At 49.4% G+C, this 26,996-nt stretch overlaps 11 pseudogenes; all 11 read right to left on the bottom strand.

Moving 5' to 3' along the window:
- Positions 1-3,257: 3,257 nt before the first annotated feature.
- On the bottom strand, positions 3,258-3,376 carry LOC142286056 (5S ribosomal RNA; annotated as a pseudogene).
- A 1,417-nt stretch (positions 3,377-4,793) lies between these two features.
- On the bottom strand, positions 4,794-4,912 carry LOC142286042 (5S ribosomal RNA; annotated as a pseudogene).
- A 2,962-nt stretch (positions 4,913-7,874) lies between these two features.
- On the bottom strand, positions 7,875-7,993 carry LOC142286031 (5S ribosomal RNA; annotated as a pseudogene).
- A 4,749-nt stretch (positions 7,994-12,742) lies between these two features.
- Positions 12,743-12,861, bottom strand: LOC142286021 (5S ribosomal RNA; annotated as a pseudogene).
- A 905-nt stretch (positions 12,862-13,766) lies between these two features.
- On the bottom strand, positions 13,767-13,885 carry LOC142286055 (5S ribosomal RNA; annotated as a pseudogene).
- Positions 13,886-16,065: 2,180 nt separating this feature from the next.
- Positions 16,066-16,184, bottom strand: LOC142286024 (5S ribosomal RNA; annotated as a pseudogene).
- Positions 16,185-17,088: 904 nt separating this feature from the next.
- LOC142286026 (5S ribosomal RNA) lies at positions 17,089-17,207 on the bottom strand (annotated as a pseudogene).
- Positions 17,208-19,649: 2,442 nt separating this feature from the next.
- Positions 19,650-19,768, bottom strand: LOC142286039 (5S ribosomal RNA; annotated as a pseudogene).
- A 5,781-nt stretch (positions 19,769-25,549) lies between these two features.
- On the bottom strand, positions 25,550-25,668 carry LOC142286051 (5S ribosomal RNA; annotated as a pseudogene).
- Positions 25,669-26,318: 650 nt separating this feature from the next.
- On the bottom strand, positions 26,319-26,437 carry LOC142286038 (5S ribosomal RNA; annotated as a pseudogene).
- Positions 26,438-26,833: 396 nt separating this feature from the next.
- On the bottom strand, positions 26,834-26,952 carry LOC142286037 (5S ribosomal RNA; annotated as a pseudogene).
- Positions 26,953-26,996: the final 44 nt, after the last annotated feature.

Below are 26,996 nucleotides of genomic sequence, written 5' to 3'. Positions count from 1 at the left end.
GCGGCTGCGATCTGACGAGGGCAGGCACATTCAGTTTAGAGTGGCCGTTGACGGGTAGCTATTGCACCTGTTGGCCTTTTCGAGAGCAAGGCTGAAGTAAAAGCTTTTTGGGTTTTTTTGCTTTTTTTTATTGTGGGTAGGGCCACTCTAACTCCCCCCCCTCTCTCCAAAAAAAGAAATTGTCAAAAATGTCAACGGAAGCAGGGATTCCCAGCCAGTCTCCCATGCCGGTACTTGCCCGGCCTCAAACTGCGTAGCGGCTGCGATCTGACGAGGGCAGGCACATTCAGTTTAGAGTGGCCGTTGACGGGTAGCTATTGCACCTGTTGGCCTTTTCGAGAGCAAGGCTGAAGTAAAAGCTTTTTGTTTTTTTTTGCTTTTTTTTATTGTGGGTAGGGCCACTCTAACTCCCCCCCCTCTCTCCAAAAAAAGAAATTGTCAAAAATGTCAACGGAACCAGGGATTCCCAGCCAGTCTCCCATGCCGGTACTTGCCCGGCCTCAAACTGCGTAGCGGCTGCGATCTGACGAGGGCAGGCACATTCAGTTTAGAGTGGCCGTTGACGGGTAGCTATTGCACCTGTTGGCCTTTTCGAGAGCAAGGCTGAAGTAAAAGCTTTTTGTTTTTTTTTGCTTTTTTTTATTGTGGGTAGGGCCACTCTAACTCCCCCCCCTCTCCAAAAAAAGAAATTGTCAAAAATGTCAACGGAACCAGGGATTCCCAGCCAGTCTCCCATGCCGGTACTTGCCCGGCCTCAAACTGCGTAGCGGCTGCGATCTGACGAGGGCAGGCACATTCAGTTTAGAGTGGCCGTTGATGGGTAGCTAGTGCACCTGTTGGCCTTTTCGAGAGCAAGGCTGAAGTAAAAGCTTTTTGTTTTTTTTTGCTTTTTTTTATTGTGGGTAGGGCCACTCTAACTCCCCCCCCTCTCTCCAAAAAAAGAAATTGTCAAAAATGTCAACGGAACCAGGGATTCCCAGCCAGTCTCACATGCCGATACTTGCCTGGCCTCAAACTGCGTAGCGGCTGCGATCTGACGAGGGCAGGCACATTCAGTTTAGAGTGGCCGTTGACGGGTAGCTATTGCACCTGTTGGCCTTTTCGAGAGCAAGGCTGAAGTAAAAGCTTTTTGTTTTTTTTTGCTTTTTTTTATTGTGGGTAGGGCCACTCTAACTCCCCCCCCTCTCTCCAAAAAAAGAAATTGTCAAAAATGTCAACGGAACCAGGGATTCCCAGCCAGTCTCCCATGCCGGTACTTGCCCGGCCTCAAACTGCGTAGCGGCTGCGATCTGACGAGGGCAGGCACATTCAGTTTAGAGTGGCCGTTGACGGGTAGCTATTGCACCTGTTGGCCTTTTCGAGAGCAAGGCTGAAGTAAAAGCTTTTTGTTTTTTTTTGCTTTTTTTTATTGTGGGTAGGGCCACTCTAACTCCCCCCCCTCTCTCCAAAAAAAGAAATTGTCAAAAATGTCAACGGAACCAGGGATTCCCAGCCAGTCTCCCATGCCGGTACTTGCCCGGCCTCAAACTGCGTAGCGGCTGCGATCTGACGAGGGAAGGCACATTCAGTTTAGAGTGGCCGTTGACGGGTAGCTATTGCACCTGTTGGCCTTTTCGAGAGCAAGGCTGAAGTAAAAGCTTTTTGTTTTTTTTTGCTTTTTTTTATTGTGGGTAGGGCCACTCTAACTCCCCCCCCTCTCTCCAAAAAAAGAAATTGTCAAAAATGTCAACGGAACCAGGGATTCCCAGCCAGTCTCCCATGCCGGTACTTGCCCGGCCTCAAACTGCGTAGCGGCTGCGATCTGACGAGGGCAGGCACATTCAGTTTAGAGTGGCCGTTGACGGGTAGCTATTGCACCTGTTGGCCTTTTCGAGAGCAAGGCTGAAGTAAAAGCTTTTTGGTTTTTTTTGCTTTTTTTTATTGTGGGTAGGGCCACTCTAACTCCCCCCCCTCTCTCCAAAAAAATAAATTGTCAAAAAATGTCAACGGAACCAGGGATTCCCAGCCAGTCTCCCATGCCGGTACTTGCCCGGCCTCAAACTGCGTAGCGGCTGCGATCTGACGAGGGCAGGCACATTCAGTTTAGAGTGGCCGTTGACGGGTAGCTATTGCACCTGTTGGCCTTTTCGAGAGCAAGGCTGAAGTAAAAGCTTTTTGTTTTTATTTGCTTTTTTTTTTGTGGGTAGGGCCACTCTAACTCCCCCCCCCTCTCTCCAAAAAAAGAAATTGTCAAAAATGTCAACGGAACCAGGGATTCCCAGCCAGTCTCCCATGCCGGTACTTGCCCGGCCTCAAACTGCGTAGCGGCTGCGATCTGACGAGGGCAGGCACATTCAGTTTAGAGTGGCCGTTGACGGGTAGCTATTGCACCTGTTGGCCTTTTCGAGAGCAAGGCTGAAGTAAAAGCTTTTTGGTTTTTTTTGCTTTTTTTATTGTTGGTAGGGCCACTCTAACTCCCCCCCTCTCTCCAAAAAAAGAAATTGTCAAAAATGTCAACGGAACCAGGGATTCCCAGCCAGTCTCCCATGCCGGTACTTGCCCGGCCTCAAACTGCGTAGCGGCTGTGATCTGACGAGGGCAGTCACATTCAGTTTAGAGTGGCCGTTGACGGGTAGCTATTGCACCTGTTGGCCTTTTCGAGAGCAAGGCTGAAGTAAAAGCTTTTTGGTTTTTTTTGCTTTTTTTTATTGTGGGTAGGGCCACTCTAACTCCCCCCCTCTCTCCAAAAAAAGAAATTGTCAAAAATGTCAACGGAACCAGGGATTCCCAGCCAGTCTCCCATGCCGGTACTTGCCCGGCCTCAAACTGCGTAGCGGCTGCGATCTGACGAGGGCAGGCACATTCAGTTTAGAGTGGCCGTTGACGGGTAGCTATTACACCTGTTGGCCTTTTCGAGAGCAAGGCTGAAGTAAAAGCTTTTTGTTTTTTTTTGCTTTTTTTTATTGTGGGTAGGGCCACTCTAACTCCCCCCCCTCTCTCCAAAAAAAGAAATTGTCAAAAATGTCAACGGAACCAGGGATTCCCAGCCAGTCTCCCATGCCGGTACTTGCCCGGCCTCAAACTGCGTAGCGGCTGCGATCTGACGAGGGCAGGCACATTCAGTTTAGAGTGGCCATTGACGGGTAGCTATTGCACCTGTTGGCCTTTTCGAGAGCAAGGCTGAAGTAAAAGCTTTTTGGTTTTTTTTGCTTTTTTTTATTGTGGGTAGGGCCACTCTAACTCCCCCCCCTCTCTCCAAAAAAAGAAATTGTCAAAAATGTCAACGGAACCAGGGATTCCCAGCCAGTCTCCCATGCCGGTACTTGCCCGGCCTCAAACTGCATAGCGGCTGCGATCTGACGAGGGCAGGCACATTCAGTTTAGAGTGGCCGTTGACGGGTAGCTATTGCACCTGTTGGCCTTTTCGAGAGCAAGGCTGAAGTAAAAGCTTTTTGTTTTTTTTTGCTTTTTTTTATTGTGGGTAGGGCCACTCTAACTCCCCCCCCTCTCTCCAAAAAAAGAAATTGTCAAAAATGTCAACGGAACCAGGGATTCCCAGCCAGTCTCCCATGCCGGTACTTGCCCGGCCTCAAACTGCGTAGCGGCTGCGATCTGACGAGGGGAGGCACATTCAGTTTAGAGTGGCCGTTGACGGGTAGCTATTGCACCTGTTGGCCTTTTCGAGAGCAAGGCTGAAGTAAAAGCTTTTTGGTTTTTTTTGCTTTTTTTTATTGTGGGTAGGGCCACTCTAACTCCCCCCCCTCTCTCCAAAAAAAGAAATTGTCAAAAATGTCAACCGAACCAGGGATTCCCAGCCAGTCTCCCATGCCGGTACTTGCCCGGCCTCAAACTGCGTAGCGGCTGCGATATGACGAGGGGAGGCACATTCAGTTTAGAGTGGCCGTTGACGGGTAGCTATTGCACCTGTTGGCCTTTTCGAGAGCAAGGCTGAAGTAAAAGCTTTTTGTTTTTTTTTGCTTTTTTTTATTGTGGGTAGGGCCACTCTAACTCCCCCCCCTCTCTCCAAAAAAAGAAATTGTCAAAAATGTCAACGGAACCAGGGATTCCCAGCCAGTCTCCCATGCCGGTACTTGCCCGGCCTCAAGCTGCGTAGCGGCTGCGATCTGACGAGGGCAGGCACATTCACTTTAGAGTGGCCGTTGACGGGTAGCTATTGCACCTGTTGGCCTTTTCGAGAGCAAGGCTGAAGTAAAAGCATTTTGTTTTTTTTTTGCTTTTTTTATTGTGGGTAGGGCCACTCTAACTCCCCCCCCTCTCTCCAAAAAAAGAAATTGTCAAAAATGTCAACAGAACCAGGGATTCCCAGCCAGTCTCCCATGCCGGTACTTGCCCGGCCTCAAACTGCGTAGCGGCTGCGATCTGACGAGGGCAGGCACATTCAGATTAGAGTGGCCGTTGACGGGTAGCTATTGCACCTGTTGGCCTTTTCGAGAGCAAGGCTGAAGTAAAAGCTTTTTGTTTTTTTTTGCTTTTTTTTATTGTGGGTAGGGCCACTCTAACTCCCCCCCCTCTCTCCAAAAAAAGAAATTGTCAAAAATGTCAACGGAACCAGGGATTCCCAGCCAGTCTCCCATGCCGGTACTTGCCCGGCCTCAAACTGCGTAGCGGCTGCGATCTGACGAGGGCAGGCACATTCAGTTTAGAGTGGCCGTTGACAGGTAGCTATTGCACCTGTTGGCCTTTTCGAGAGCAAGGCTGAAGTAAAAGCTTTTTGGTTTTTTTTGCTTTTTTTATTGTGGGTAGGGCCACTATAACTGCCCCCCCTTCTCTCCAAAAAAAGAAATTGTCAAAAATGTCAACGGAACCAGGGATTCCCAGCCAGTCTCCCATGCCGGTACTTGCCCGGCCTCAAACTGCGTAGCGGCTGCGATCTGACGAGGGCAGGCACATTCAGTTTAGAATGGCCGTTGACGGGTAGCTATTGCACCTGTTTGCCTTTTCGAGAGCAAGGCTGAAGTAAAAGCTTTTTGTTTTTTTTTGCTTTTTTTTATTGTGGGTAGGGCCACTCTAACTCCCCCCCCTCTCTCCAAAAAAAGAAATTGTCAAAAATGTCAATGGAACCAGGGATTCCCAGCCAGTCTCCCATGCCGGTACTTGCCCGGCCTCAAACTGCGTAGCGGCTGCGATCTGACGAGGGCAGGCACATTCAGTTTAGAGTGGCCGTTGACGGGTAGCAATTGCACCTGTTGGCCTTTTCGAGAGCAAGGCTGAAGTAAAAGCTTTTTGTTTTTTTTTGCTTTTTTTTTATTGTGGGTAGGGCCACTCTAACTCCCCCCCCTCTCTCCAAAAAAAGAAATTGTCAAAAATGTCAACGGAACCAGGGATTCCCAGCCAGTCTCCCCTGCCGGTACTTGCCCGGCCTCAAACTGCTTAGCGGCTGCGATCTGACGAGGGCAGGCACATTCAGTTTAGAGTAGCCTTTGACGGGTAGCTATTGCACCTGTTGGCCTTTTCGAGAGCAAGGGTGAAGTAAAAGCTTTTTGTTTTTTTTTGCTTTTTTTATTGTGGGTAGGGCCACCCTTACTCCCCCCCCTCTCTCCAAAAAAAGAAATTGTCAAAAATGTCAACGGAACCAGGGATTCCCAGCCAGTCTCCCATGCCGGTACTTGCCCGGCCTCAAACTGCGTAGCGGCTGCGATCTGACGAGGGCAGGCACATTCAGTTTAGAGTGGCCGTTGACGGGTAGCTAGTGCACCTGTTGGCCTTTTCGAGAGCAAGGCTGAAGTAAAAGCTTTTTGGTTTTTTTTGCTTTTTTTTGCTTTTTTTATTGTGAGTAGGGCCACTCTAACTCCCCCCCTCTCTCCAAAAAAAGAAATTGTCAAAAATGTCAACGGAACCAGGGATTCCCAGCCAGTCTCCCATGTCGGTACTTGCCCGGCCTCAAACTGCGTAGCGGCTGCGATCTGACGAGGGCAGGCACATTCAGTTTAGAGTGGCCGTTGACGGGTAGCTATTGCACCTGTTGGCCTTTTCGAGAGCAAGGCTGAAGTAAAAGCTTTTTGTTTTTTTTTGCTTTTTTTTATTGTGGGTAGGGCCACTCTAACTCCCCCCCCTCTCTCCAAAAAAAGAAATTGTCAAAAATGTCAACGGAACCAGGGATTCCCAGCCAGTCTCCCATGCCGGTACTTGCCCGGCCTCAAACTGCGTAGCGGCTGCGATCTGACGAGGGCAGGCACATTCAGTTTAGAGTGGCCGTTGACGGGTAGCTATTGCACCTGTTGGCCTTTTCGAGAGCAAGGCTGAAGTAAAAGCTTTTTGGTTTTTTTTGCTTTTTTTTATTGTGGGTAGGGCCACTCTAACTCCCCCCCCTCTCTCCAAAAAAAGAAATTGTCAAAAATGTCAACGGAACCAGGGATTCCCAGCCAGTCTCCCATGCTGACACTTGCCCGGCCTCAAACTGCGTAGCGGCTGCGATCTGACGAGGGCAGGCACATTCAGTTTAGAGTGGCCGTTGACGGGTAGCTATTGCACCTGTTGGCCTTTTCGAGAGCAAGGCTGAAGTAAAAGCTTTTTGTTTTTTTTTTGCTTTTTTTTATTGTGGGTAGGGCCACTCTAACTCCCCCCCCTCTCTCCAAAAAAAGAAATTGTCAAAAATGTCAACGGAACCAGGGATTCCCAGCCAGTCTCCCATGCCGGTACTTGCCCGGCCTCAAACTGCGTAGCGGCTGCGATCTGACGAGGGCAGGCACATTCAGTTTAGAGTGGCCGTTGACGGGTAGCTATTGCACCTGTTGGCCTTTTCGAGAGCAAGGCTGAAGTAAAAGCTTTTTGTTTTTTTTTGCTTTTTTTTATTGTGGGTAGGGCCACTCTAACTCCCCCCCCTCTCTCCAAAAAAAGAAATTGTCAAAAATGTCAACGGAACCAGGGATTCCCAGCCAGTCTCCCATGCCGGTACTTGCCCGGCCTCAAACTGCGTAGCGGCTGCGATCTGACGAGGGCAGGCACATTCAGTTTAGAGTGGCCGTTGATGGGTAGCTATTGCACCTGTTGGCCTTTTCGAGAGCAAGGCTGAAGTAAAAGCTTTTTGTTTTTTTTTGCTTTTTTTTATTGTGGGTAGGGCCACTCTAACTCCCCCCCCTCTCTCCAAAAAAAGAAATTGTCAAAAATGTCAACGGAACCAGGGATTCCCAGCCAGTCTCCCATGCCGGTACTTGCCCGGCCTCAAGCTGCGTAGCGGCTGCGATCTGACGAGGGCAGGCACATTCACTTTAGAGTGGCCGTTGACGGGTAGCTATTGCACCTGTTGGCCTTTTCGAGAGCAAGGCTGAAGTAAAAGCATTTTGTTTTTTTTTTGCTTTTTTTATTGTGGGTAGGGCCACTCTAACTCCCCCCCCTCTCTCCAAAAAAAGAAATTGTCAAAAATGTCAACAGAACCAGGGATTCCCAGCCAGTCTCCCATGCCGGTACTTGCCCGGCCTCAAACTGCGTAGCGGCTGCGATCTGACGAGGGCAGGCACATTCAGATTAGAGTGGCCGTTGACGGGTAGCTATTGCACCTGTTGGCCTTTTCGAGAGCAAGGCTGAAGTAAAAGCTTTTTGTTTTTTTTTGCTTTTTTTTATTGTGGGTAGGGCCACTCTAACTCCCCCCCCTCTCTCCAAAAAAAGAAATTGTCAAAAATGTCAACGGAACCAGGGATTCCCAGCCAGTCTCCCATGCCGGTACTTGCCCGGCCTCAAACTGCGTAGCGGCTGCGATCTGACGAGGGCAGGCACATTCAGTTTAGAGTGGCCGTTGACAGGTAGCTATTGCACCTGTTGGCCTTTTCGAGAGCAAGGCTGAAGTAAAAGCTTTTTGGTTTTTTTTGCTTTTTTTATTGTGGGTAGGGCCACTATAACTGCCCCCCCTTCTCTCCAAAAAAAGAAATTGTCAAAAATGTCAACGGAACCAGGGATTCCCAGCCAGTCTCCCATGCCGGTACTTGCCCGGCCTCAAACTGCGTAGCGGCTGCGATCTGACGAGGGCAGGCACATTCAGTTTAGAATGGCCGTTGACGGGTAGCTATTGCACCTGTTTGCCTTTTCGAGAGCAAGGCTGAAGTAAAAGCTTTTTGTTTTTTTTTGCTTTTTTTTATTGTGGGTAGGGCCACTCTAACTCCCCCCCTCTCTCCAAAAAAAGAAATTGTCAAAAATGTCAATGGAACCAGGGATTCCCAGCCAGTCTCCCATGCCGGTACTTGCCCGGCCTCAAACTGCGTAGCGGCTGCGATCTGACGAGGGCAGGCACATTCAGTTTAGAGTGGCCGTTGACGGGTAGCAATTGCACCTGTTGGCCTTTTCGAGAGCAAGGCTGAAGTAAAAGCTTTTTGTTTTTTTTTGCTTTTTTTTTATTGTGGGTAGGGCCACTCTAACTCCCCCCCCTCTCTCCAAAAAAAGAAATTGTCAAAAATGTCAACGGAACCAGGGATTCCCAGCCAGTCTCCCCTGCCGGTACTTGCCCGGCCTCAAACTGCTTAGCGGCTGCGATCTGACGAGGGCAGGCACATTCAGTTTAGAGTAGCCTTTGACGGGTAGCTATTGCACCTGTTGGCCTTTTCGAGAGCAAGGGTGAAGTAAAAGCTTTTTGTTTTTTTTTGCTTTTTTTATTGTGGGTAGGGCCACCCTTACTCCCCCCCCTCTCTCCAAAAAAAGAAATTGTCAAAAATGTCAACGGAACCAGGGATTCCCAGCCAGTCTCCCATGCCGGTACTTGCCCGGCCTCAAACTGCGTAGCGGCTGCGATCTGACGAGGGCAGGCACATTCAGTTTAGAGTGGCCGTTGACGGGTAGCTAGTGCACCTGTTGGCCTTTTCGAGAGCAAGGCTGAAGTAAAAGCTTTTTGGTTTTTTTTGCTTTTTTTTGCTTTTTTTATTGTGAGTAGGGCCACTCTAACTCCCCCCCTCTCTCCAAAAAAAGAAATTGTCAAAAATGTCAACGGAACCAGGGATTCCCAGCCAGTCTCCCATGTCGGTACTTGCCCGGCCTCAAACTGCGTAGCGGCTGCGATCTGACGAGGGCAGGCACATTCAGTTTAGAGTGGCCGTTGACGGGTAGCTATTGCACCTGTTGGCCTTTTCGAGAGCAAGGCTGAAGTAAAAGCTTTTTGTTTTTTTTTGCTTTTTTTTATTGTGGGTAGGGCCACTCTAACTCCCCCCCCTCTCTCCAAAAAAAGAAATTGTCAAAAATGTCAACGGAACCAGGGATTCCCAGCCAGTCTCCCATGCCGGTACTTGCCCGGCCTCAAACTGCGTAGCGGCTGCGATCTGACGAGGGCAGGCACATTCAGTTTAGAGTGGCCGTTGACGGGTAGCTATTGCACCTGTTGGCCTTTTCGAGAGCAAGGCTGAAGTAAAAGCTTTTTGGTTTTTTTTGCTTTTTTTTATTGTGGGTAGGGCCACTCTAACTCCCCCCCCTCTCTCCAAAAAAAGAAATTGTCAAAAATGTCAACGGAACCAGGGATTCCCAGCCAGTCTCCCATGCTGACACTTGCCCGGCCTCAAACTGCGTAGCGGCTGCGATCTGACGAGGGCAGGCACATTCAGTTTAGAGTGGCCGTTGACGGGTAGCTATTGCACCTGTTGGCCTTTTCGAGAGCAAGGCTGAAGTAAAAGCTTTTTGTTTTTTTTTGCTTTTTTTTATTGTGGGTAGGGCCACTCTAACTCCCCCCCCTCTCTCCAAAAAAAGAAATTGTCAAAAATGTCAACGGAACCAGGGATTCCCAGCCAGTCTCCCATGCCGGTACTTGCCCGGCCTCAAACTGCGTAGCGGCTGCGATCTGACGAGGGCAGGCACATTCAGTTTAGAGTGGCCGTTGACGGGTAGCTATTGCACCTGTTGGCCTTTTCGAGAGCAAGGCTGAAGTAAAAGCTTTTTGTTTTTTTTTGCTTTTTTTTATTGTGGGTAGGGCCACTCTAACTCCCCCCCCTCTCTCCAAAAAAAGAAATTGTCAAAAATGTCAACGGAACCAGGGATTCCCAGCCAGTCTCCCATGCCGGTACTTGCCCGGCCTCAAACTGCGTAGCGGCTGCGATCTGACGAGGGCAGGCACATTCAGTTTAGAGTGGCCGTTGATGGGTAGCTATTGCACCTGTTGGCCTTTTCGAGAGCAAGGCTGAAGTAAAAGCTTTTTGTTTTTTTTTGCTTTTTTTTATTGTGGGTAGGGCCACTCTAACTCCCCCCCCTCTCTCCAAAAAAAGAAATTGTCAAAAATGTCAACGGAACCAGGGATTCCCAGCCAGTCTCCCATGCCGGTACTTGCCCGGCCTCAAACTGCGTAGCGGCTGCGATCTGACGAGGGCAGGCACATTCAGTTTAGAGTGGCCGTTGACGGGTAGCTATTGCACCTGTTGGCCTTTTCGAGAGCAAGGCTGAAGTAAAAGCTTTTTGTTTTTTTTTGCTTTTTTTTATTGTGGGTAGGGCCACTCTAACTCCCCCCCCCTCTCTCCAAAAAAAGAAATTGTCAAAAATGTCAACGGAACCAGGGATTCCCAGCCAGTCTCCCATGCCGGTACTTGCCCGGCCTCAAACTGCGTAGCGGCTGCGATCTGACGAGGGCAGCCACATCCAGTTTAGAGTGGCCGTTGACGGGTAGTTATTGCACCTGTTGGCCTTTTCGAGAGCAAGGCTGAAGTAAAAGCTTTTTGTTTTTTTTTGCTTTTTTTTTATTGTGGGTAGGGCCACTCTAACTCCCCCCCCTCTCTCCAAAAAAAGAAATTGTCAAAAATGTCAACGGAACCAGGGATTCCCAGCCAGTCTCCCATGCCGGTACTTGCCCGGCCTCAAACTGCGTAGCGGCTGCGATCTGACGAGGGCAGGCACATTCAGTTTAGAGTGGCCGTTGACGGGTAGCTATTGCACCTGTTGGCCTTTTCGAGAGCAAGGCTGAAGTAAAAGCTTTTTGTTTTTTTTTGCTTTTTTTTATTGTGGGTAGGGCCACTCTAACTCCCCCCTCTCTCTCCAAAAAAAGAAATTGTCAAAAATGTCAACGGAACCAGGGATTCCCAGCCAGTCTCCCATGCCGGTACTTGCCCGGCCTCAAGCTGCGTAGCGGCTGCGATCTGACGAGGGCAGGCACATTCAGTTTAGAGTGGCCGTTGACGGGTAGCTATTGCACCTGTTGGCCTTTTCGAGAGCAAGGCTGAGGTAAAAGCTTTTTGTTTTTTTTTGCTTTTTTTTATTGTGGGTAGGGCCACTCTAACTCCCCCCCCTGTCTCCAAAAAAAGAAATTGTCAAAAATGTCAACAGAACCAGGGATTCCCAGCCAGTCTCCCATGCCGGTACTTGCCCGGCCTCAAACTGCGTAGCGGCTGCGATCTGACGAGGGCAGGCACATTCAGTTTAGAGTGGCCGTTGACGGGTAGCTAGTGCACCTGTTGGCCTTTTCGAGAGCAAGGCTGAAGTAAAAGCTTTTTGGTTTTTTTTGCTTTTTTTATTGTGGGTAGGGCTACTCTAACTCCCCCCCTCTCTCCAAAAAAAGAAATTGTCAAAAATGTCAACGGAACCAGGGATTCCCAGCCAGTCTCCCATGCCGGTACTTGCCCGGCCTCAAACTGCGTAGCGGCTGCGATCTGACGAGGGCAGGCACATTCAGTTTAGAGTGGCCGTTGACAGGTAGCTATTGCACCTGTTGGCCTTTTCGAGAGCAAGGCTGAAGTAAAAGCTTTTTGGTTTTTTTTGCTTTTTTTATTGTGGGTAGGGCCAATCTAACTCCCCCCCCTCTCTTCAAAAAAAGAAATTGTCAAAAATGTCAACGGAACCAGGGATTACCAGCCAGTCTCCCATGCCGGTACTTGCCCGGCCTCAAACTGCGTAGCGGCTGCGATCTGACGAGGGCAGGCACATTCAGTTTAAAGTGGCCGTTGACGGGTAGCTATTGCACCTGTTGGCCTTTTCGAGAGCAAGGCTGAAGTAAAAGCTTTTTGTTTTTTTTTGCTTTTTTTTATTGTGGGTAGGGCCACTCTAACTCCCCCCCTCTCTCCAAAAAAAGAAATTGTCAAAAATGTCAACGGAACCAGGGATTCCCAGCCAGTCTCCCATGCCGGTACTTGCCCGGCCTCAAACTGCGTAGCGGCTGCGATCTGACGAGGGCAGGCACATTCAGTTTAGAGTGGCCGTTGACGGGTAGCTAGTGCACCTGTTGGCCTTTTCGAGAGCAAGGCTGAAGTAAAAGCTTTTTGGTTTTTTTTGCTTTTTTTATTGTGGGTAGGGCTACTCTAACTCCCCCCCCTCTCTCCAAAAAAAGAAATTGTCAAAAATGTCAACGGAACCAGGGATTCCCAGCCAGTCTCCCATGCCGGTACTTGCCCGGCCTCAAACTGCGTAGCGGCTGCGATCTGACGAGGGCAGGCACATTCAGTTTAGAGTGGCCGTTGACAGGTAGCTATTGCACCTGTTGGCCTTTTCGAGAGCAAGGCTGAAGTAAAAGCTTTTTGGTTTTTTTTGCTTTTTTTTATTGTGGGTAGGGCCACTCTAACTCCCCCCCCTCTCTCCAAAAAAAGAAATTGTCAAAAATGTCAACGGAACCAGGGATTACCAGCCAGTCTCCCATGCCGGTACTTGCCCGGCCTCAAACTGCGTAGCGGCTGCGATCTGACGAGGGCAGGCACATTCAGTTTAGAGTGGCCGTTGACGGGTAGCTATTGCACCTGTTGGCCTTTTCGAGAGCAAGGCTGAAGTAAAAGCTTTTTGTTTTTTTTTGCTTTTTTTTATTGTGGGTAGGGCCACTGTAACTCCCCCCCCTCTCTCCAAAAAAAGAAATTGTCAAAAATGTCAACGGAACCAGGGATTCCCAGCCAGTCTCCCATGCCGGTACTTGCCCGGCCTCAAACTGCGTAGCGGCTGCGATCTGATGAGGGCAGGCACATTCAGTTTAGAGTGGCCGTTGACGGGTAGCTATTGCACCTGTTGGCCTTTTCGAGAGCAAGGCTGAAGTAAAAGCTTTTTGTTTTTTTTTGCTTTTTTTTATTGTGGGTAGGGCCACTCTAACTCCCCCCCCTCTCTCCAAAAAAAGAAATTGTCAAAAATGTCAACGGAACCAGGGATTCCCAGCCAGTCTCCCATGCCGGTACTTGCCCGGCCTCAAACTGCGTAGCGGCTGCGATCTGACGAGGGCAGGCACATTCAGTTTAGAGTGGCCGTTGACGGGTAGCTATTGCACCTGTTGGCCTTTTCGAGAGCAAGGCTGAAGTAAAAGCTTTTTGTTTTTTTTTTGCTTTTTTTTATTGTGGGTAGGGCCACTCTAACTCCCCCCCCTCTCTCCAAAAAAAGAAATTGTCAAAAATGTCAACGGAACCAAGGATTCCCAGCCAGTCTCCCATGCCGGTACTTGCCCGGCCTCAAACTGCGTAGCGGCTGCGATCTGACAAGGGCAGGCACATTCAGTTTAGAGTGGCCGTTGATGGGTAGCTATTGCACCTGTTGGCCTTTTCGAGAGCAAGGCTGAAGTAAAAGCTTTTTGGTTTTTTTTGCTTTTTTTTATTGTGGGTAGGGCCACTCTAACTCCCCCCCTCTCTCCAAAAAAAGAAATTGTCAAAAATGTCAACGGAACCAGGGATTCCCAGCCAGTCTCCCATGCCGGTACTTGCCCGGCCTCAAACTGCGTAGCGGCTGCGATCTGACGAGGGCAGGCACATTCAGTTTAGAGTGGCCGTTGACGGGTAGCTATTGCACCTGTTGGCCTTTTCGAGAGCAAGGCTGAAGTAAAAGCTTTTTGGTTTTTTTTGCTTTTTTTTATTGTGGGTAGGGCCACTCTAACTCCCCCCCCTCTCTCCAAAAAAAGAAATTGTCAAAAATGTCAACGGAACCAGGGATTCCCAGCCAGTCTCCCATGCCGGTACTTGCCCGGCCTCAAACTGCATAGCGGCTGCGATCTGACGAGGGCAGGCACATTCAGTTTAGAGTGGCCGTTGACGGGTAGCTTTTGCACCTGTTGGCCTTTTCGAGAGCAAGGCTGAAGTAAAAGCTTTTTGTTTTTTTTTGCTTTTTTTTATTGTGGGTAGGGCCACTCTAACTCCGCCCCCTCTCTCCAAAAAAAGAAATTGTCAAAAATGTCAACGGAACCAGGGATTCCCAGCCAGTCTCCCATGCCGGTACTTGCCCGGCCTCAAACTGCGTAGCGGCTGCGATCTGACGAGGGCAGGCACATTCAGTTTAGAGTGGCCGTTGACGGGTAGCTATTGCACCTGTTGGCCTTTTCGAGAGCAAGGCTAAAGTAAAAGCTTTTTGTTTTTTTTTGCTTTTTTTTATTGTGGGTAGGGCCACTCTAACTCCCCCCCTCTCTCCAAAAAAAGAAATTGTCAAAAATGTCAACGGAACCAGGGACTCCCAGCCAGTCTCCCATGCCGGTACTTGCCCGGCCTCAAACTGCGTAGCGGCTGCGATCTGACGAGGGCAGGCACCTTCAGTTTAGAGTGGCCATTGACGGGTAGCTATTGCACCTGTTGGCCTTTTCGAGAGCAAGGCTAAAGTAAAAGCTTTTTGTTTTTTTTTGCTTTTTTTTATTGTGGGTAGGGCCACTCTAACTCCCCCCCTCTCTCCAAAAAAAGAAATTGTCAAAAATGTCAACGGAACCAGGGACTCCCAGCCAGTCTCCCATGCCGGTACTTGCCCGGCCTCAAACTGCGTAGCGGCTGCGATCTGACGAGGGCAGGCACATTCAGTTTAGAGTGGCCGTTGACGGGTAGCTATTGCACCTGTTGGCCTTTTCGAGAGCAAGGCTGAAGTAAAAGCTTTTTGTTTTTTTTTGCTTTTTTTTATTGTGGGTAGGGCCACTCTAACTCCCCCCCTCTCTCCAAAAAAAGAAATTGTCAAAAATGTCAACGGAACCAGGGATTCCCAGCCAGTCTCCCATGCCGGTACTTGCCCGGCCTCAAACTGCGTAGCGGCTGCGATCTGACGAGGGCAGGCACATTCAGTTTAGAGTGGCCGTTGACGGGTAGCTAATGCACCTGTTGGCCTTTTCGAGAGCAAGGCTGAAGTAAAAGCTTTTTGTTTTTTTTGCTTTTTTTTATTGTGGGTAGGGCCACTCTAACTCCCCCCCCTCTCTCCAAAAAAAGAAATTGTCAAAAATGTCAACGGAACCAGGGATTCCCAGCCAGTCTCCCATGCCGGTACTTGCCCGGCCTCAAACTGCGTAGCGGCTGCGATCTGACGAGGGCAGGCACATTCAGTTTAGAGTGGCCGTTGACGGGTAGCTATTGCACCTGTTGGCCTTTTCGAGAGCAAGGCTGAAGTAAAAGCTTTTTGTTTTTTTTTGCTTTTTTTTATTGTGGGTAGGGCCACTCTAACTCCCCCCCCTCTCTCCAAAAAAAGAAATTGTCAAAAATGTCAACGGAACCAGGGATTCCCAGCCAGTCTCCCATGCCGGTACTTGCCCGGCCTCAAACTGCGTAGCGGCTGCGATCTGACGAGGGCAGGCACATTCAGTTTAGAGTGGCCGTTGACGGGTAGCTATTGCACCTGTTGGCCTTTTCGAGAGCAAGGCTGAAGTAAAAGCTTTTTGGTTTTTTTTGCTTTTTTTTATTGTGGGTAGGGCCACTCTAACTCCCCCCCTCTCTCCAAAAAAAGAAATTGTCAAAAATGTCAACGGAACCAGGGATTCCCAGCCAGTCTCCCATGCCGGTACTTGCCCGGCCTCAAACTGCGTAGCGGCTGCGATCTGACGAGGGCAGGCACATTCAGTTTAGAGTGGCCGTTGACGGGTAGCTATTGCACCTGTTGGCCTTTTCGAGAGCAAGGCTGAAGTAAAAGCTTTTTGTTTTTTTTTGCTTTTTTTTATTGTGGGTAGGGCCACTCTAACTCCCCCCCCTCTCTCCAAAAAAAGAAATTGTCAAAAATGTCAACGGAACCAGGGATTCCCAGCCAGTCTCCCATGCCGGTACTTGCCCGGCCTCAAACTGCGTAGCGGCTGCGATCTGACGAGGGCAGGCACATTCAGTTTAGAGTGGCCGTTGACGGGTAGCTATTGCACCTGTTGGCCTTTTCGAGAGCAAGGCTGAAGTAAAAGCTTTTTGTTTTTTTTTGCTTTTTTTTATTGTGGGTAGGGCCACTCTAACTCCCCCTCCTCTCTCCAAAAAAAGAAATTGTCAAAAATGTCAACGGAACCAGGGATTCCCAGCCAGTCTCCCATGCCGGTACTTGCCCGGCCTCAAACTGCGTAGCGGCTGCGATCTGACGAGTGCAGGCACATTCAGTTTAGAGTGGCCGTTGACGGGTAGCTATTGCACCTGTTGGCCTTTTCGAGAGCAAGGCTGAAGTAAAAGCTTTTTGTTTTTTTTTGCTTTTTTTTATTGTGGGTAGGACCACTCTAACTCCCCCCCCCTCTCTCCAAAAAAAGAAATTGTCAAAAATGTCAACGGAACCAGGGATTCCCAGCCAGTCTCCCATGCCGGTACTTGCCCGGCCTCAAACTGCGTAGCGGCTGCGATCTGACGAGGGCAGGCACATTCAGTTTAGAGTGGCCGTTGACGGGTAGCTATTGCACCTGTTGGCCTTTTCGAGAGCAAGGCTGAAGTAAAAGCTTTTTGTTTTTTTTTGCTTTTTTTTATTGTGGGTAGGGCCACTCTAACTCCCCCCCCTCTCTCCAAAAAAAGAAATTGTCAAAAATGTCAACGGAACCAGGGATTCCCAGCCAGTCTCCCATGCCGGTACTTGCCCGGCCTCAAACTGCGTAGCGGCTGCGATCTGACGAGGGCAGGCACATTCAGTTTAGAGTGGCCGTTGACGGGTAGCTATTGCACCTGTTGGCCTTTTCGAGAGCAAGGCTGAAGTAAAAGCTTTTTGGTTTTTTTTGCTTTTTTTTATTGTGGGTAGGGCCACTCTAACTCCCCCCCCTCTCTCCAAAAAAAGAAATTGTCAAAAATGTCAACGGAACCATGGATTCCCAGCCAATCCCCCATGCCGGTACTTGCCCGGCCTCAAACTGCGTAGCGGCTGCGATCTGACGAGGGCAGGCACATTCAGTTTAGAGTGGCCATTGACAGGTAGCTATTGCACCTGTTGGCCTTTTCGAGAGCAAGGCTGAAGTAAAAGCTTTTTGGTTTTTTTTGCTTTTTTTATTGTGGGTAGGGCCACTCTAACTCCCCCCCTCTCTCCAAAAAAAGAAATTGTCAAAAATGTCAACGGAACCAGGGATTCCCAGCCAGTCTCCCATGCCAGTACTTGCCCGGCCTCAAACTGCGTAGCGGCTGCGATCTGACGAGGGCAGGCACATTCAGTTTAGAGTGGCCGTTGACGGGTAGCAATTGCACCTGTTGGCCTTTTCAAGAGCAAGGCTGAAGTAAAAGCTTTTTGTTTTTTTTTGCTTTTTTTTATTGTGGGTAGGGCCACTCTAACTCCCCCCCCTCTCTCCAAAAAAAGAAATTGTCAAAAATGTCAACGGAACCAGGGATTCCCAGCCAGTCTCCCATGCCGGTACTTGCACGGCCTCAAACTGCGTAGCGGCTGCGATCTGACGAGGGCAGGCACATTTAGTTTAGAGTGGCCGTTGACAGGTAGCTATTGCACCTGTTGGCCTTTTCGAGAGCAAGGCTGAAGTAAAAGCTTTTTGTTTTTTTTTGCTTTTTTTTATTGTGGGTAGGGCCACTCTAACTCCCCCCCCTCTCTCCAAAAAAAGAAATTGTCAAAAATGTTAACGGAACCAGGGATTCCCAGCCAGTCTCCCATGCCGGTACTTGCCCGGCCTCAAACTGCGTAGCGGCTGCGATCTGACGAGGGCAGGCACATTCAGTTTAGAGTGGCCATTGACGGGTAGCTATTGCACCTGTTGGCCTTTTCGAGAGCAAGGCTGAAGTAAAAGCTTTTTGTTTTTTTTTGCTTTTTTTATTGTGGGTAGGGCCACTCTAACTCCCCCCCCCCCTCTCTCCAAAAAAAGAAATTGTCAAAAATGTCAACTGAACCAGGTATTCCTAGCCAGTCTCCCATGCCGGTACTTGCCCGGCCTCAAACTGCGTAGCGGCTGCAATCTGACGAGGGCAGGCACATTCAGTTTAGAGTGGCCGTTGACGGGTAGCTATTGCACCTGTTGGCCTTTTCGAGAGCAAGGCTGAAGTAAAAGCTTTTTGTTTTTTTTTGCTTTTTTTTATTGTGGGTAGGGCCACTCTAACTTCCCCCCCTCTCTCCAAAAAAAGAAATTGTCAAAAATGTCAACGGAACCAGGGATTCCCAGCCAGTCTCCCATGCCGGTACTTGCCCAGCCTAAAACTGCGTAGCGGCTGCGATCTGACGAGGGCAGGCACATTCAGTTTAGAGTGGCCGTTGACGGGTAGCTATTGCACCTGTTGGCCTTTTCGAGAGCAAGGCTGAAGTAAAAGCTTTTTGGTTTTTTTTGCTTTTTTTTATTGTGGGTAGGGCCACTCTAACTCCCCCCCCTCTCTCCAAAAAAAGAAATTGTCAAAAATGTCAACGGAACCAGGGATTCCCAGCCAGTCTCCCATGCCGGTACTTGCCCGGCCTCAAACTGCGTAGCGGCTGCGATCTGACGAGGGCAGGCACATTCAGTTTAGAGTGGCCGTTGACGGGTAGCTATTGCACCTGTTGGCCTTTTCGAGAGCAAGGCTGAAGTAAAAGCTTTTTGTTTTTTTTTCTTTTTTTATTGTGGGTAGGGCCACTCTAACTCCCCCCCCTCTCTCCAAAAAAAGAAGTTGTCAAAAATGTCAACGGAACCAGGGATTCCCAGCCAGTCTCCCATGCCGGTACTTGCCCGGCCTCAAACTGCGTAGCGGCTGCGATCTGACGAGGGCAGGCACATTCAGTTTAGAGTGGCCATTGACAGGTAGCTATTGCACCTGTTGGCCTTTTCGAGAGCAAGGCTGAAGTAAAAGCTTTTTGTTTTTTTTTGCTTTTTTTTATTGTGGGTAGGGCCACTCTAACTCCCCCCCCCTCTCTCCAAAAAAAGAAATTGTCAAAAATGTCAACGGAACCAGGGATTCCCAGCCAGTCTCCCATGCCGGTACTTGCCCGGCCTCAAACTGCGTAGCGGCTGCGATCTAACGAGGGCAGGCACATTCAGTTTAGAGTGGCCGTTGACGGGTAGCTATTGCACCTGTTGGCCTTTTCGAGAGCAAGGCTGAAGTAAAAGCTTTTTGGGTTTTTTTGCTTTTTTTTATTGTGGGTAGGGCCACTCTAACTTCCCCCCTCTCTCCAAAAAAAGAAATTGTCAAAAATGTCAACGGAACCAGGAATTCCCAGCCAGTCTCCCATGCCGGTACTTGCCCGGCCTCAAACTGCGTAGCGGCTGCGATCTGACGAGGGCAGACACATTCAGTTTAGAGTGGCCGTTGACGGGTAGCTATTGCACCTGTTGGCCTTTTCGAGAGCAAGGCTGAAGTAAAAGCTTTTTGTTTTTTTTTGCTTTTTTTTATTGTGGGTAGGGCCACTCTAACTCCCCCCCCCTCTCTCCAAAAAAAGAAATTGTCAAAAATGTCAACGGAACCAGGGATTCCCAGCCAGTCTCCCATGCCGGTACTTGCCCGGCCTCAAACTGCGTAGCGGCTGCGATCTGACGAGGGCAGGCACATTCAGTTTAGAGTGGCCGTTGACGGGTAGCTATTGCACCTGTTGGCCTTTTCAAGAGCAAGGCTGAAGTAAAAGCTTTTTGTTTTTTTTTGCTTTTTTTTATTGTGGGTAGGGCCACTCTAACTCCCCCCCCTCTCTCCAAAAAAAGAAATTGTCAAAAATGTCAACGGAACCAGGGATTCCCAGCCAGTCTCCCATGCTGGTACTTGCCCGGCCTCAAACTGCGTAGCGGCTGCGATCTGACGAGGGCAGGCACATTCAGTTTAGAGTGGCCGTTGACGGGTAGCTATTGCACCTGTTGGCCTTTTCGAGAGCAAGGCTGAAGTAAAAGCTTTTTGTTTTTTTTTGCTTTTTTTTATTGTGGGTAGGGCCACTCTAACTCCCCCCCCTCTCTCCAAAAAAAAGAAATTGTCAAAAATGTCAACGGAACCAGGGATTCCCAGCCAGTCTCCCATGCCGGTACTTGCCCGGCCTCAAACTGCGTAGCGGCTGCGATCTGACGAGGGCAGGCACATTCAGTTTAGAGTGGCCGTTGACGGGTAGCTATTGCACCTGTTGGCCTTTTCGAGAGCAAGGCTGAAGTAAAAGCTTTTTGGGTTTTTTTGCTTTTTTTTATTGTGGATAGGGCCACTCTAACTCCCCCCCCCTCTCTCCAAAAAAAGAAATTGTCAAAAATGTCAACGGAACCAGGGATTCCCAGCCAGTCTCCCATGCCGGTACTTGCCCGGCCTCAAACTGCGTAGCGGCTGCGATCTGACGAGGGCAGGCACATTCAGTTTAGAGTGGCCGTTGACGGGTAGCTATTGCACCTGTTGGCCTTTTCGAGAGCAAGGCTGAAGTAAAAGCTTTTTGTTTTTTTTTGCTTTTTTTTATTGTGGGTAGGGCCACTCTAACTCCCCCCTCTCTCTCCAAAAAAAGAAATTGTCAAAAATGTCAACGGAACCAGGGATTCCCAGCCAGTCTCCCATGCCGGTACTTGCCCGGCCTCAAACTGCGTAGCGGCTGCGATCTGACGAGGGCAGGCACATTCAGTTTAGAGTGGCCGTTGACGGGTAGCTATTGCACCTGTTGGCCTTTTCGAGAGCAAGGCTGAAGTAAAAGCTTTTTGGTTTTTTTTGCTTTTTTTATTGTGGGTAGGGCCACTCTAACTCCCCCCCCCTCTCTCCAAAAAAAGAAATTGTCAAAAATGTCAACGGAACCAGGGATTCCCAGCCAGTCTCCCATGCCGGTTCTTGCCCGGCCTCAAACTGCGTAGCAGCTGCGATTTGACGAGGGCAGGCACATTCAGTTTAGAGTGGCCGTTGACGGGTAGCTATTGCACCTGTTGGCCTTTTCGTGAGCAATGCTGAAGTAAAAGCTTTTTGTTTTTTTTTGCTTTTTTTTATTGTGGGTAGGCCCACTCTAACTCCCCCCCCTCTCTCCAAAAAAAGAATTGTCAAAAAATGTCAACGGAACCAGGGATTCCCAGCCAGTCCTCCCATGCCGGTACTTGCCCGGCCTCAAACTGCGTAGCGGCTCTGCGATCTGACGAGGGCAGGCACATTCAGTTTAGAGTGGCCGTTGACGGGTAGCTATTGCACCTGTTGGCCTTTTCCGAGAGCAAGGCTGAAGTAAAAGCTTTTTGGTTTTTTTTTGCTTTTTTTTATTGTGGGTAGGGCCACTCCTAACTCCCCCCCCTCTCTCCAAAAAAAGAAATTGTCAAAAATGTCAACGGAACCAGGGATTCCAGCCAGTCCTCCCATGCCGGTACTTGCCCGGCCTCACACTGCGTAGCGGCTGCGATCTGACGAGGGCAGGCACATTCAGTTTAGAGTGGCCATTGACGGGTAGCTATTGCACCTGTTGGCCTTTTCGAGAGCAAGGCTGAAGTAAAAGCTTTTTGTTTTTTTTTGCTTTTTTTTATTGTGGGTAGGGCAAACTCTAACTCCCCTCCCTCTCTCCAAAAAAAGAAATTGTCAAAAATGTCAACGGAACCAGGGATTCCCAGCCAGTCTCCCATGCCGGTACTTGCCCGGCCTCAAACTGCGTGCGGCTGCGATCTGACGAGGGCAGGCACATTCAGTTTAGAGTGGCCATTGACGGGTAGCTATTGCACCTGTTGGCCTTTTCGAGAGCAAGGCTGAAGTAAAAGCTTTTTGGGTTTTTTTGCTTTTTTTATTGTTGGTAGGGCCACTCTAACTCCCCCCCCTCTCTCCAAAAAAAGAAAATTGTCAAAAATGTCAACGGAACCAGGGATTCCCAGCCAGTCTCCCATGCCGGTACTTGCCCGGGCCTCAAACTGCGTAGCGGCTGCGATCTGACGAGGGCAGGCACATTCAGTTTAGAGTGGCTGTTGACGGGTAGCTATTGCACCTGTTGGCCTTTTCGAGAGCAAGGCTGAAGTAAAAGCTTTTTGTTTTTTTTTGCTTTTTTTTATTGTGGGTAGGGCCACTCTAACTCCCCCCCCTCTCTCCAAAAAAAGAAATTGTCAAAAATGTCAACGGAACCAGGGATTCCGAGCCAGCCTCCATGCCGGTACTTGCCCGGCCTCAAACTGCATAGCGGCTGCGATCTGACGAGGGCAGGCACATTCAGTTTAGAGCGGCCGTTGACGGGTAGCTTTTGCACCTGTTGGCCTTTTCGAGAGCAAGGCTGAAGTAAAAGCTTTTTGTTTTTTTTTGCTTTTTTTTATTGTGGGTAGGGCCACTCTAACTCCCCCCCCTCTCTCCAAAAAAAAGAAATTGTCAAAAATGTCAACGGAACCAGGGATTCCCAGCCAGTCTCCCATGCCGGTACTTGCCCGGCCTCAAACTGCGTAGCGGCTGCGATCTGACGAGGGCAGGCACATTCAGTTTAGAGTGGCCGTTGACGGGTAGCTATTGCACCTGTTGGCCTTTTCGAGAGCAAGGCTGAAGTAAAAGCTTTTTGGGTTTTTTTGCTTTTTTTTTATTGTGGATAGGGCCACTCTAACTCCCCCCCCTCTCTCCAAAAAAAGAAATTGTCAAAAATGTCAACGGAACCAGGGATTCCCAGCCAGTCTCCCATGCCGGTACTTGCCCGGCCTCAAACTGCGTAGCGGCTGCGATCTGACGAGGGCAGGCACATTCAGTTTAGAGTGGCCGTTGACGGGTAGCTATTGCACCTGTTGGCCTTTTCGAGAGCAAGGCTGAAGTAAAAGCTTTTTGTTTTTTTTTGCTTTTTTTTATTGTGGGTAGGGCCACTCTAACTCCCCCCTCTCTCTCCAAAAAAAGAAATTGTCAAAAATGTCAACGGAACCAGGGATTCCCAGCCAGTCTCCCATGCCGGTACTTGCCCGGCCTCAAACTGCGTAGCGGCTGCGATCTGACGAGGGCAGGCACATTCAGTTTAGAGTGGCCGTTGACGGGTAGCTATTGCACCTGTTGGCCTTTTCGAGAGCAAGGCTGAAGTAAAAGCTTTTTGTTTTTTTTTGCTTTTTTTTATTGTGGGTAGGGCCACTCTAACTCCCCCCCCCTCTCTCCAAAAAAAGAAATTGTCAAAAATGTCAACGGAACCAGGGATTCCCAGCCAGTCTCCCATGCCGGTTCTTGCCCGGCCTCAAACTGCGTAGCAGCTGCAATTTGACGAGGGCAGGCACATTCAGTTTAGAGTGGCCGTTGACGGGTAGCTATTGCACCTGTTGGCCTTTTCGTGAGCAATGCTGAAGTAAAAGCTTTTTGTTTTTTTTTGCTTTTTTTATTGTGGGTAGGCCCACTCTAACTCCCCCCCCTCTCTCCAAAAAAAGAAATTGTCAAAAATGTCAACGGAACCAGGGATTCCCAGCCAGTCTCCCATGCCGGTACTTGCCCGGCCTCAAACTGCGTAGCGGCTCTGCGATCTGACGAGGGCAGGCACATTCAGTTTAGAGTGGCCGTTGACGGGTAGCTATTGCACCTGTTGGCCTTTTCGAGAGCAAGGCTGAAGTAAAAGCTTTTTGGTTTTTTTTGCTTTTTTTTTATTGTGGGTAGGGCCACTCTAACTCCCCCCCCCTCTCTCCAAAAAAAGAAATTGTCAAAAATGTCAACGGAACCAGGGATTCCCAGCCAGTCTCCCATGCCGGTACTTGCCCGGCCTCACACTGCGTAGCGGCTGCGATCTGACGAGGGCAGGCACATTCAGTTTAGAGTGGCTGTTGAAGGGTAGCTATTGCACCTGTTGGCCTTTTCGAGAGCAAGGCTGAAGTAAAAGCTTTTTGTTTTTTTTTGCTTTTTTTTATTGTGGGTAGGGCAACTCTAACTCCCCTCCCTCTCTCCAAAAAAAGAAATTGTCAAAAATGTCAACGGAACCAGGGATTCCCAGCCAGTCTCCCATGCCGGTACTTGCCCGGCCTCAAACTGCGTAGCGGCTGCGATCTGACGAGGGCAGGCACATTCAGTTTAGAGTGGCCATTGACGGGTAGCTATTGCACCTGTTGGCCTTTTCGAGAGCAAGGCTGAAGTAAAAGCTTTTTGGGTTTTTTTGCTTTTTTTATTGTGGGTAGGGCCACTCTAACTCCCCCCCCTCTCTCCAAAAAAAGAAATTGTCAAAAATGTCAACGGAACCAGGGATTCCCAGCCAGTCTCCCATGCCGGTACTTGCCCGGCCTCAAACTGCGTAGCGGCTGCGATCTGACGAGGGCAGGCACATTCAGTTTAGAGTGGCTGTTGACGGGTAGCTATTGCACCTGTTGGCCTTTTCGAGAGCAAGGCTGAAGTAAAAGCTTTTTGTTTTTTTTTGCTTTTTTTTATTGTGGGTAGGGCCACTCTAACTCCCCCCCCTCTCTCCAAAAAAAGAAATTGTCAAAAATGTCAACGGAACCAGGGATTCCGAGCCAGCCTCCCATGCCGGTACTTGCCCGGCCTCAAACTGCATAGCGGCTGCGATCTGACGAGGGCAGGCACATTCAGTTTAGAGTGGCCGTTGACGGGTAGCTTTTGCACCTGTTGGCCTTTTCGAGAGCAAGGCTGAAGTAAAAGCTTTTTGGTTTTTTTTGCTTTTTTTTATTGTGGGTAGGGCCACTCTAACTCCCCCCCTCTCTCCAAAAAAAGAAATTGTCAAAAATGTCAACGGAACCAGGGATTCCCAGCCAGTCTCCCATGCCAGTACTTGCCCGGCCTCAAACTGCGCAGCGGCTGCGATCTGACGAGGGCAGGCACATTCAGTTTAGAGTGGCCGTTGACGGGTAGCTATTGCACCTGTTGGCCTTTTCGAGAGCAAGGCTGAAGTAAAAGCTTTTTGTTTTTTTTTGCTTTTTTTATTGTGGGTAGGGCCACTCTAACTCCCCCCCCTCTCTCCAAAAAAAGAAATTGTCAAAAATGTCAACGGAACCAGGGATTCCCAGCCAGTCTCCCATGCCGGTACTTGCCCGGCCTCAAACTGCGTAGCGGCTGCGATCTGACGAGGGCAGGCACATTCAGTTTAGAGTGGCCGTTGACGGGTAGCTATTGCACCTGTTGGCCTTTTCGAGAGCAAGGCTGAAGTAAAAGCTTTTTGTTTTTTTTGCTTTTTTTTATTGTGGGTAGGGCCACTCTAACTCCCCCCCCCTCTCTCCAAAAAAAGAAATTGTCAAAAATGTCAACGGAACCAGGGATTCCCAGCCAGTCTCCCATGCCGGTACTTGCCCGGCCTCAAACTGCGTAGCGGCTGCGATCTGACGAGGGCAGGCACATTCAGTTTAGAGTGGCCGTTGACGGGTAGCTATTGCACCTGTTGGCCTTTTCGAGAGCAAGGCTGAAGTAAAAGCTTTTTGTTTTTTTTTGCTTTTTTTTATTGTGGGTAGGGCCACTCTAACTCCCCCCCCCTCTCTCCAAAAAAAGAAATTGTCAAAAATGTCAACGGAACCAGGGATTCCCAGCCAGTCTCCCATGCCGGTACTTGCCCGGCCTCAAACTGCGTAGCGGCTGCGATCTGACGAGGGCAGGCACATTCAGTTTAGAGTGGCCGTTGACGGGTAGCTATTGCACCTGTTGGCCTTTTCGAGAGCAAGGCTGAAGTAAAAGCTTTTTGTTTTTTTTTGCTTTTTTTTATTGTGGGTAGGGCCACTCTAACTCCCCCCCCTCTCTCCAAAAAAAGAAATTGTCAAAAATGTCAACAGAACCAGGGATTCCCAGCCAGTCTCCCATGCCGGTACTTGCCCGGCCTCAAACTGCGTAGCGGCTGCGATCTGACGAGGGCAGGCACATTCAGTTTAGAGTGACCGTTGACGAGTAGCTATTGCACCTGTTGGCCTTTTCGAGAGCAAGGCTGAAGTAAAAGCTTTTTGTTTTTTTTTGCTTTTTTTTATTGTGGGTAGGGCCACTATAACTCCCCCCCCTCTCTCCAAAAAAAGAAATTGTCAAAAATGTCAACGGAACCAGGGATTCCCAGCCAGTCTCCCATGCCGGTACTTGCCCGGCCTCAAACTGCGTAGCGGCTGCGAGCTGACGAGGGCAGGCACATTCAGTTTAGAGTGGCCGTTGACGGGTAGCTATTGCACCTGTTGGCCTTTTCGAGAGCAAGGCTGAATTAAAAGCTTTTTGGTTTTTTTTGCTTTTTTTTATTGTGGGTAGGGCCACTCTAACTCCCCCCCCTCTCTCCAAAAAAAGAAATTGTCAAAAATGTCAACGGAACCAGGGATTCCCAGCCAGTCTCCCATGCCGGTACTTGCCCGGCCTCAAACTGCGTAGCGGCTGCGATCTGACGAGGGCAGGCACATTCAGTTTAGAGTGGCCGTTGACGGGTAGCTATTGCACCTGTTGGCCTTTTCGAGAGCAAGGCTGAAGTAAAAGCTTTTTGTTTTTTTTTGCTTTTTTTTATTGTGGGTAGGGCCACTCTAACTCCCCCCCCCTCTCTCCAAAAAAAGAAATTGTCAAAAATGTCAACGGAACCAGGGATTCCCAGCCAGTCTCCCATGCTGGTACTTGCCCGGCCTCAAACTGCGTAGCGGCTGCGATCTGACGAGGGCAGGCACATTCAGTTTAGAGTGGCCGTTGACGGGTAGCTATTGCACCTGTTGGCCTTTTCGAGAGCAAGGCTGAAGTAAAAGCTTTTTGTTTTTTTTTGCTTTTTTTTATTGTGGGTAGGGCCACTCTAACCCCCCCCCCCCCTCTCTCCAAAAAAAGAAATTGTCAAAAATGTCAACGGAACCAGGGATTCCCAGCCAGTCTCCCATGCCGGTACTTGCCCGGCCTCAAACTGCGTAGCGGCTGCGATCTGACGAGGGCAGGAACATTCAGTTTAGAGTGGCCGTTGACGGGTAGCTATTGCACCTGTTGGCCTTTTCGAGAGCAAGGCTGAAGTAAAAGCTTTTTGTTTTTTTTTGCTTTTTTTTATTGTGGGTAGGGCCACTCTAACTCCCCCCCCTCTCTCCAAAAAAAGAAATTGTCAAAAATGTCAACGGAACCAGGGATTCCCAGCCAGTCTCCCATGCTGGTACTTGCCCGGCCTCAAACTGCGTAGCGGCTGCGATCTGACGAGGGCAGGCACATTCAGTTTAGAGTGGCCGTTGACGGGTAGCTATTGCACCTGTTGGCCTTTTCGAGAGCAAGGCTGAA

The sequence above is a fragment of the Anomaloglossus baeobatrachus genome, unplaced genomic scaffold (genome assembly GCF_048569485.1).
Source record: "Anomaloglossus baeobatrachus isolate aAnoBae1 unplaced genomic scaffold, aAnoBae1.hap1 Scaffold_639, whole genome shotgun sequence".
In the NCBI taxonomy this organism is placed as follows: Eukaryota; Metazoa; Chordata; class Amphibia; order Anura; family Aromobatidae; genus Anomaloglossus; species Anomaloglossus baeobatrachus.
Note: the sequence above shows the minus strand (reverse complement) of the source record. Positions and strands in the feature narration are given on the sequence as shown.